Source organism: Sebastes fasciatus, chromosome 17 (assembly GCF_043250625.1).
Source record: "Sebastes fasciatus isolate fSebFas1 chromosome 17, fSebFas1.pri, whole genome shotgun sequence".
NCBI classification, from domain to species: Eukaryota; Metazoa; Chordata; class Actinopteri; order Perciformes; family Sebastidae; genus Sebastes; species Sebastes fasciatus.
This window is the reverse complement of record NC_133811.1, coordinates 3,306,782-3,317,971: the sequence shown is the minus strand read 5'-3', so window position 1 is coordinate 3,317,971 and position 11,190 is coordinate 3,306,782. Positions and strand designations below refer to the sequence as shown.

Genomic DNA, 11,190 nt, shown 5'->3' with positions numbered 1-11,190 from the left:
ACACAGTGGAAACCTTATAGTGATCACGTCTGTCTGGGTCAAATTGATCACTATAAGCAGATGATTATTATAACCATTTTTTTCTTTTTCTTTATTTCTCTTTATTTCTGTGTTACATGAATATAAAGTAATGAAACGGAGAGTTATCTACTGAGTCTTATGGACGGTTTCAAAATGCAGTACTGATGTTTCAAATGCTTTTCAAATTACAGTACAAATTAAATTACTGTACATTGAAATACACTATAATCCACAATATAAAATATAGCTTACTGTAGTTCAAATTATAATTAGGCTTAAGCCTGAAACAGTAGCTTGGCAGTGGTTTCAGTGCATTTTTAAACTTTTAACAGGCCTGAAAGTAAACTATAGGCTATCAATGCCATGAAATACAGTAGGCCTATCATGGTAGCAAAGAATTACCATGTTTCCATATGTTGTCAAATTATTTAAACATCATTTGTATAGGAATGATTCTGTCCCAAGCTTTTTGATTCATATAAGCGGTTGATCACTGTAACCGGTTTCCACTGTATATTAATAAATAAAACAATACAACAAGTGTTTTTTAGATAACATGAAAATGAATTTGATTTGTAAACCTTTTTTACACAACTTTCAGACCATTAAACATATAATTCAAATGTTTCTTTACTTCTCCAACATGCTTTGTTTATATAATCAATCCTGAACAATCAATATGGCATCCTGGAAACTGAGGCCTTATGTAACATCAACCACTAAATTGCTTTAAACATAAAAAAGTGTAATTCTGTCCTGTAATCCTCATGTCAAAGGCTGCTTTGTGTTTGGCAGCTGTGGCCCGCCAGAAGCTCCATTTAGGACAGTTGTTAAAAAGTATTTTCTCTATAGTGTTTTTGGGTTACATAAGTCACTGCAGCGCATTAACACACATGTTCCTTCAAGCGTGCAACATGCTGCACAGAGCCTCTTCTTCCTCTCTCTCTGCTCTCACCCATTTGACTGGCTGGATGACCAAATCATCTCTGACAGGCCGCGGCTTTTCATGCAGCTTTGTGAGCCCCGTCAGACACTGGGACGTTCACACTGTACAAAAGAGCAGGGACACACAGGAGCCCTCTTCAGTATACGACAGGCCGCCACTGTTTGTTCAGGCTGCTGAGGGGCTTCACATGCTGTCTGTCTGACTGAGCTGCTACAGCCGTCGATGAGGGTGAGGGTGAGGCTGATGGGTGCTGGTCAACTCCCAGAGGACCCGTTAACTTCTAACTGTGAGTCAGGCTTTGTTTCACCTAAATAACATTTTGGTTATTTGGTACAACTTAATTTTTTTATATTCACATTTTACAGAAAGTTGATTATTTTAAGTTTTTAAAGCATCAGTGAGAATGAGATATTTTTCTAACAACTTTTGCTTGATTGTGACACGTTTTGATGTGTTTAAGAATTGTGTTAGAAATAATGAATTTGGCTTCTGTCTGTACTAACGGGTGATTAACATTAATATTTAACACAGGGGGATAAAAACTGTATTTAAAGGTATTTTACTGGAAACAACAGGCAATGTTCAGGTGTGGAAGGGCTGCTTGAATATTGTATTGATTAGAATATTACTTTTAAAAAGAGTAAGATGACTTATGATGAAAAGCACTCAAGTGAAAGTACAAAAGATTGAGAGTTTTGCAGGCTGCCAGAACCTCTGTATTTTTTTGTTTTTTAAAAAAGTAAATTACAAAACCTTTTCTCTTAAATCTCCAGATTGTCTGCCGATAAACTAGACAGCTAAATGTCCAAAAAATATACAGTCATTACATCTTTTTTAAGATCAGTGATTTTAAGGTTTTAAGTGGCTCCTAAAGGGGTCTCGAGATCAATCTCAGGGGTCACAAGATGAACAAACATATTTCTGCTACAGAAAAGTATACGTACATTTTGTCTGACTTTACTCAACAAAATACTGGGTACTTTTACCTCCTCAGATCCTTTAAAAAAATATTCACATATAACAGACTGAAAGGAGAAATTCCCTCTTTGGTTGAAGTGTTGACATGTAAAAACAGCTTTGTTCTGAGGAGTCACAGACCAAAATTAGAAAAGTGTTGGGATTGAAATGGAACACTTCCTACAGTGTAAACATAAACTTGTGGAGGAGTGATGACGGTGTTTCCTCCCCTGCAGGAAGGTTGTTGGCTCATCTGAGGAGCTCCAGCAGCAGAAATGATCATCAGACTGGGCAGACTGACTCCGGGATACTTCCGTCTCCTCCAGGTGGGTCACAACCACTCACAGCACTAAAGTTTTATTTTATTTATAGCTTCACACAGAGAAATATGTTGTAGCACAAATAAATCAATCCACTCAGTGAAAGTAAACATATTTGTTGTAAATACTTGACAGATTATCCTCATCCTCATCCTCATACATTCTTCACAGAAATGCTTTAAATTTAGAGAGGACAAGTAAATTAATATTTTACAGAGAGCTGATGCAGCTCGTCTCGGGAGGCTACGTTATATAACCTGTTCAGACTCAACTTCACAGCTTGTGTAAGAGGCTGCACAAGGCCAGGCAGCTTTTATTTATTTATTTATTTATTTATACACAAAAGAGAGCATTTTCTGAGACTACCATTTCAGGGTGCCAAAGTCTGACATTTTTTAAATTACATTTTATATTTACTGGCTTTAAAAGCTTGCTGAAAGATTCCTAACTTCATGATGCGATAAGAAACAGAGCTTGTGTGTCCAGTCACTGACTACAAATCTTCATACTGAACTGAACTCAATTTGATTGAAGCAAAGTAATTTGTAATTTCCGCCTCCACTGACTTTTTGACTCTGTGACTAATAAAGTCTCAACTTAATCTTCAGCTGACTGTCTCACCACACCCAAACCATCCCAATGATTTCTGAGGGAAAGCCAGTTTCAGACAAAGGAGGCATTTAGGTGGCAATATTCACAGTTACAGACAAGTACAAATGGAAAAGACATTATATGATACTTATATATAGATATATTTAAAGACAGCATGCAGGCATTTAGCAGGTATAATGTTTACCATGTTCACCATTTTAGTCCATCATGTTAGCATGCTAACATTTGCTAATTAGCACTAAACACATAGTACAACTGAGGCTGATGGGAACATCATTAGATTGGAAGATATTTGGTCATAAACCAAAGTATAGAGTGCCACAGGAATGAGTTCTAAAACCCGGAAATGAGTTAGCATTTTAGCACTTCCTGTTCCATCGTCTGGAAGTCAATGGGTTTTTAGTTAGATGCCTGAAATAAGGTCTGTGGTTAATACAAGTTAAAGAGATTTTAATGTTTTGTTCTACGACATAAAATACATCAGTAAATACCCCACTGGTGAATTTTGAAGCATTTATGTGTCTTATAAAAGGCGGTTGCTACATGTGGCTACATGTTAGCTTTTTTACTTCTGGCGATGCATTCGCTCTTCAAAAACCCTAAAATTGGTGTTCATTTGTGAAGATTATCTTGCTTAACAAAACGTGTAAGTATCATAAACGTGTGTTTGCCACAGAGCTTATTTTCTGCAATAATCCAAAACCCAATGGAACAATTCCATTGGCTTTTTGTCGAGGGAACCAGGACGACGCTAACTTCCTGGTTGGCCTACAAAAATACGTCATCCCTGCAGCACTCTCTTGGACAAATTATCATTTTTGACCTGATAATATGGTTGGAAAGTCACCAAAGTTATTACAATTAATCCAGAGAGGAAAATTAATATCTGTCTAATATCCATCCAGTAGTTTTTGAGATATTTAGGTCTGGACTGAAGTGGTGGGCCACATTAAGGCCCAGACACACCAAGTTACATTTGAACACTCCTCAAAGTATATATGCCGACAGCCAACTACCATGCCACAGCCAACTACTATGCGCCTGCGTGAGAGGAAATAACTCTCCACACCAGCAGGTAGTGGTAGTCTGTATTCCTCATCCAAAAAGGGAAACCGGAAGACCGAGGACTGCGGATATACAAGCCGTTGTTATGATACGTAGGCTACATGAAATAAAGCAGCGTCTGCCGACCATTTTCACACCAGTTTCGCTCACCACTTAGCTTCATTCCAGATGTTCATGTCGTTGTGAAAATATCGGTGTTGGAACGATCCGTTGAGATGAAGATGAAAAATGAGAAGAGCCTTCTGTGTTTTTCCTCTTGACTTTACTTGTTGGCTTGCTTTCCTCATGTCTGTTTCTCCTCTTGTGCACTGATTCGCTTAATGTGGAAATGAATCAGTCAAACAAGTGAAGCTGGTTTACTAAATGGATTTCCAATATAATGAACAATTATATAACAAACATGACAACTGCCAGCATTTAAAAGAAAAAAATAACTTGTTTCATCTTTCGTGACAAGAGTGTGCATGTTACAGTACTCCAGCCTGTGACGTCACGAGGTTGGTCGGCTCGGCTGAGTTACACAGATACAACGGTAGAGACCGTGAAAGACGAGGACTGAGGAGACACAGGACAGAAGAAAACAAAAGGGGGGACATTGTATTGCTCCTGGATGTAAAGATGAGTTTTACTATGTTAAAACCAAGGACAAAACAGTCCATTTCATACACTGCAGCTGAAACGGAGATCAGTAACGTTACTGCAGCGCTGGCTAGTGGCACTGAAAGATCCCACCGACAGGCACTGAGTCCAGCTGCAGCTGACTGTCTCCCCATCTCCCGTCCTCTAACCTCTGTGATCGCCTGTCTCTGTCTCTCCATCTCCCGTCTCCTCCCCTCTCTGATCACCTGTCTCTGTCTCCCCATCTCCTGTCCTCTCCCCTCTCTGATCCCCTGAATCTCCTCCTCTGCTGTCTCATTCAGATCATTCAAAGACAGGGTCGCTAAGAAAATAAACGCCCACTTTATTCTGAAGCCCACGTTATAGCGTTTGTTTACATAACTTGCCGGTTGCTTCTGTTAGCTAGCTAGCTACCGGCTCGACATTAGCATACCAAAACTACCGTCACAAAGTAAAACTTATCTCCAAAGCAAACACTAGAGACATTATCGGCCTAATGTTACCTGTGTTCTCCTTCAACTAACTAACTATATAACTATCTAGCTCGGTCATACTCCGAAGCCGACGCGCACACTGACCGACTCGGTCGGCTGCTGTCAACGGCAGCTCTTCTGGACGATGTGGATGGGGGAGCCCCAGTCGTCGCACCGTGGTGTCCACGGTGTCCATTGTCTTGGGAGTATAACCGAGTGAGGTATTTAGTTAGTTGAACAGCCGATCAGAGTGATTTCTCTCGCCGACGGGCTCCGCTGCCAACATGCTGAATCGGCCGAAAAGCCACCGACACGGGCAAACTAGAGCCGACGGTGCGGGACACACGCAGGTCAGGGCCTTTAGCGTGGTGGCTAGAAAAGACAAAAAATAAAAACAAACAAACACAAAACATGTGCCCGCAGAATACTTTGAACGCTGCCACAATCACATAGAAATGATACACACTGTGGCTTTAATGTGGGGAAAAAAGACTATAGTCTGTGTTAAAGTACTGCCTGTCTTCATCTTTCTGTCCGTCCCGTCTGCAGAGGCAGGTCTCAGGTGAGCTCCGGATGCAGCCACAGAGCAGCCTCATCGATCCCATCGCCATGACGATGGCCACAGTGGGGATGGGAGTGTCTCTGTACAGCGCCAGGCAGATGGCAGAGAGGGTCCACCTGAAACATCCAGCTGCCTGGGATCAGTGAGAAGCTCTGAGACTGCTTCTTTGTTTGTGTACGTCGCAGAAGGTTTGTGATGGAGGAGGTCGACAGAGTCCATGTGTTTGTGGTGTTGATTGAAGGCAAATCTAAGTGTCCCAGGAGGGAAATGTGAGTCATTGTTCAGTCCCAAAGGGAAGATTAGTCATACACACAATTTACACTTTCTTTGCAATCTCAACATTTATAAGCAAATATAAGTGAGCCTGTAGTTTGACCACTCTGCATATTTTGAGCAGGTTGCCTTTAATTTCATCAGTGATCGTATTCTAATGCAATAAATGAGCATATCATTTGTCAACCTGGATCTCAGCATTAAAGTTTAACCTGCAGCTGTTATTATGTCATAAAATTAATGTTTCATAAAAATGAACCACAGAAAATCTAATGAAATAATTCTGTAGTAAATTCTCTCAGCGCACAAGCTTGTTGTATTTAGGGACACTAATCATAAGCATGCACTATAACCTCAAAATATTTCAGTTCAGTCATTAGTTTGTTGTACTTAAGCATTTTGAATTTAGATTGCTTATTATTTACGAAGCAGACTATAATCAGCTAAAGGAAAAGGCTGTTTTCATTAGGGCATCTTCAGTTTGCTAAATCAAAATTTCATGTTTGTACTAGGATTTGATAAAGGAAATGTCTGTAAATGTAAAATGCCACTAAAAGACATTCAAATTATTTAATTTGTATCGTAACAAAGTTGGTAAATTGATGCAATTTCCAAATAAATATGTTCACAGATCTGACTTTTATATACTGATGTTTTTCAAGGTGTTTTTTGAAACATTAAAACAGCTCCGTGGTTCTCAGGCTTCATCCATGTGGAAAGGTTTGGTGGGAAACAGCAATTGTCGGGCGACTGCACAGTCTGAATGGAGCGACTCATGTGGATGAAACTCAGACGGGGAAGTGATTTTCCCGCGAGGTGAAAGTCAACATGTTCTTTAACATCAGTAGATACATTTTCAGATGAGAATGAGAACTGTATTCTTATTTCACAGTAATTTGTGTACACATATAGGCATGTGGTTGTAGTAAGCTTTTCCTCTGAGAAACAGCAGTTGGTACTTGTAGTGATTAACCAACAGATTATAACCCAACTCTGTAGATCCCCTCCGATCGACAGAGCATTTTAGTGTCTTTCGGTCATTTTTTTGGTTTTACATCAACTTTACTGTTTTGGTTCACTGTCGCCACTCTCATGTCCTTGTTTTCAACTGCAGCAGGCAGGTGTTTTCAGAGAAAAAAGTTATTAAAAGCCCACTGTTCACTACCTGCTCAGCACCAAACAGCAGACAGACACAGTTAGAGACTAGCTGGTGAACATAGTGGAGCATTTAGCAGCTAAAGAGACAGATATTTCCCTCAGGAGTTGGTGGAGACCAAATCAGAGCTAACAGAGAGTGAATATTGGACTTATATTAATCAGATGGACACAAACTCCTGAGACTCCTAATGAATGATAATGTTGTTCGGTAACTGCTGGTTGTGTAAATAAGCAACTGTTTGCTAACAAGTTCAACATATCAACTTAAAAAACGATGATATGTCAATGTTACGCTCACAACTTGTTTCTGCTGCCCTCAAGTGGCCCAAAATCTATTATTTACAGGTTTAATAAACAATAACTTGTTGGGTAGCTGTGTCATTCTTAGGAAAAATGCAACTAAAAATGTTTTTATAACTTAATAATACTTTCCTGTTTTCTTTTTTTTCAGACCTGCCATTTGTTTTAACTCCCATGTTGATAAGAGTATTAAATACTTGACAAATCTCCCTTTAAGTTACATTTTGAACAGATAAAAAAATGTTAATCACGATTAATTTGCAATTAATCGTGATTAACTATGGACAATCATGCGATTAATTGCGATTAAATATTTGAATGGATTAACAGCCCTAGTTTTTTTTAAATAGCATCCACAAATCTCCAAATTTGATGTAGCTGAGAGGACATTTATACATTTGGTGGGGTTATAAAAAAAACAGTTAAATAACTTGGGCCAATCTAATCTCCTCTGTGTCACATTAACAGCTATCTGACCTGTAAGCTATTTAACATCCCTGCCAACTTCTAGATTGATGTTTTGGTCAGACAGCAGCCAGAGGAGCAGCTCTGACACTGTGGGAACCAGTCACTGTTGTTGGTTTGACTAATTCCTCTCAACTGGGGACCGACAGACACGACGAGCATGTGTGAGCTGTGAATCATTTGTTTATTCTGAACTCAAACTGGAAGCTATTTTCAAATAACAATGTATTCTACTTTATTTGAGAAGTTGATATAATAACTGGAATCATGTGGGGTCATCAGAGTGACAGTAGAGGGGCCAGTATAAATAGTTTTTCCAAAAAAGGAATTAAAACCTCATAAAACATGTGCATATTTACAGTGAGAAGCCAATAGCTGTCTCTTGATTCAATCGAAACACTGATTCCTTATTCAGGATTCAGTATTGATGATCCTTGACTGTAGAGTAGATCGACTCCTTATTTTGGCAGCAGATTGACGCAGATGGATCCTCCCTGGATAACAGGCAGCAGGCTCCTCTTGTCATGATTCATCCAACTTTATTTTCCCTCTGAGAAACGTTCAGTACTGCAAAATACGGTGTAAAATGCAGCTTATGACGCATTGCAGGCCTGACAGAGAACAGAATAGTTGTTTTGTATGTGCTGCTGTAACTGAATATTGATCTTGCACTCCTTCTCAGCTGTGAACATTTGTAAAGGTGAATAAACTACAATAGAAAATCAATTAAAACATCACGAAAGAATATCTTACAGTTATAAGTACCAGTCTTGGAAGATGTATTCAGATCAATAACTAAAATTTTAAATTAGTATTACCAGCAATATTTACATACAGTAGACCTATCAAAAGTAAAAAGTAAAATTACTTCTTAAAGGTTCTCTATATGATATCCAGAGCATTAATATAACAGCAAGCAACTATTGTCTATGTAAAAATATAGAGGAGTAATGTCCACCTGAGCAGAGAATGAAGTCGCTCTCCCTCTGTGTGTGTTGTAATCAGAGCTTCTCTGTGCTTTGTTGACATAGCCGGGCAGGCTGCGCCTGCTTTTAGTGCACGTTCTGCTGCCTTCAAATGGGGTCGTGTTTACCGTGTTCACGAGAGGAGTCCACGCAGTTGTGACCTGTTTGCTGACATTGTCAGAAATGGCGGAGGCCATGAAATTCCATTTTTTGGTGCATAATAAGTTATTTTATTGTAATTTATTCATATCATCAGCATAAAGAAGAATGTTTACAAGTACACGGCCACATAAAACTCATTTTCCCAGCTGCTTTATCTCTCCTGCCAGATCATTAATAAAAACAGCAAATAATGTTGGTGATAAAATATCACCTTGCTTAACACCAGAGGGCGTCGGAAACCATTCTGTATGATGTTCACTTTCACACAAGCAACAGCTGCCCTATATAAAGAGATTGATAGAATTTTCCATTAACCCCTATTTGGTAAAGCTTAAATTTTAGGAGATCATGATCACCAAAATCAAACATTTTGGGAGATTTCAACATTTCATTGGTCTAATCTACAAACTCATCTATACCAAAAGCTTCTTTAACCTTAGCATTCATCAGTGTCAGTGTGGTACTTTACATGTTCTCTGTCCAAGCAGCGTATAGGCCGATTTTCATGTAATTCATCATCGTCAGACTGTTTGGCGAAGAGACCGGAAAAAGTTCCCTCCCATTCATTTAGTACCTTACCCAAGTCTGATGATATTTTTCCTTCAGACCTGCACAGGAATCTTTTTCATGCGTTTGGGGCCCAGATTATTTATCTCATTCCAAAAACATTGTGGATTCTTCGATTGTATCTGCTCCAGATGTATTATTTGTCCTCTCTGATATCTTCGTTTGTAAAGCCTACGTTTTTTTTATCAGAAGTATATTGTGTATGCTTGTAAACGGCCTTCCGCTGCTTTCTTAGTCTATGATCTTAACATTTTAAAAACAGATGTTCAGCACTGCGCATGTCCAGCCATAAATCATTCAACTCCTTGTTCCAATAAGGTTTATTCTGTTTTGTATTTCCTAAATCCTAACATCATCCCTGGAGTACTCTATTATCATCGATGCATTAACATATAGTGGTACTTTAAAGGGACTGTTTGTAAGAATCAGAAATTGCTTGTTAACAGCGACACCTGTGGCCGTTAAGTCAACGAAAGTCAGCGTCCTTTTGCTCGCGCTTGCCCGTGTGCACGCGCTACCTGAATGTGAGCATCCGTCAAAACAGTGAGGCGACACACGTATCTGGTATTTATTAGGACTATGCCAGTCTTGTTACTGTTCATTTTCTGAAAGATTTTAAGATCAATTACCTGAAATATAGGCTATAAATGCTGACAAGTTGAGTCCAAATGCAATTTGAGTAAGATTACCCACTGTTTTAAAGGTGGTATTAAAGAGACTGTTTGTAAGTATCAGAAATTGCTTGTTAACAGCGACACCTGTGGCCGTAACGAAAGTCAGCGTCCTGTTGCTCGCGCTTGTGCTCGCTCTACATAGACATGAACGAGCATCGCTCAAAACAGTGAGGCAACACACGTCAGCTAAAACCACAACCACTCTATATTTCAGCTGCTTGGCAGTAATGTTAGCTGACCAGACGAAGGTCTCTCCATGAATCAATGCTGATCCTAGTGTTGGCTTTTCCTGCCTCAGCCTCTCGGAGGGAACAGGGGAGACACCGGAGTTTTGGTCGGAGACGATAACGTTTCTCGCTGCGGAGCCCCGTCACTTCACAAGACACGGGAAACCTCTGTTGGTCTGGAGGAGCTGCAGCAGTTATTTCTGCACAAACGTCCACTGTACATTCACTAGATATTCTCAGAGCTAAACTAACTCTTCTGCAGTGTGGAGTGTGCGCGCATGCACGTGAGAGTGGAGCGAAAGAGCGAGAACGAACACGGTGTGTGAGTGAAGGCAGGCAGGCAGAGGAGCTGAGTACAGCAGAGTCCGGCCCTGCAGACCAAAGCTACGGTCTCCCCCGCGTCCTCCAACCACGGCCAACACTGTTTAACAGACGGGCTTCACTAGATACAACCAAGAGGTTTTGGTGCTTCCGTGTAGTTTGTGTTGGAGTCTGAACCTGAACAGCGTAGCCACACGCGAGTGTGCATGGGACACCGACCCGCAATGATTTATACATGTAAGGAGTTACAAACAGTCCCTTTAATGTTGTAACTGGCCCAGGGTAGTTTATACTATAACAATGCATCATCATTATTATAAACAGGTCATTTGATGTAAAATCTTAATCTGAAAATACATTTATTTAAAATAAAGAATAAAAAGTACAATTCTTCCCTCTGAAATGTAGTGAAGTACAAATATGAGTTGTATAAAATAGAAATAGCCTGCTCAAGTACAAGTACCTCAAGATTATATTCAAGCACAGTACTTGAGTAAATGTACT

The 11,190-nt window shown here is 39.7% G+C and overlaps 1 long non-coding RNA gene across 1 annotated transcript; it reads left to right on the top strand.

The window, feature by feature from the left end:
- Positions 1–969: 969 nt before the first annotated feature.
- LOC141754319 (uncharacterized) lies at positions 970–6,484 on the top strand. Its single transcript, XR_012590597.1, has 3 exons — positions 970–1,253; positions 2,161–2,250; positions 5,562–6,484. It is a non-coding gene; the product is annotated as an uncharacterized LOC141754319 (long non-coding RNA).
- Positions 6,485–11,190: the final 4,706 nt, after the last annotated feature.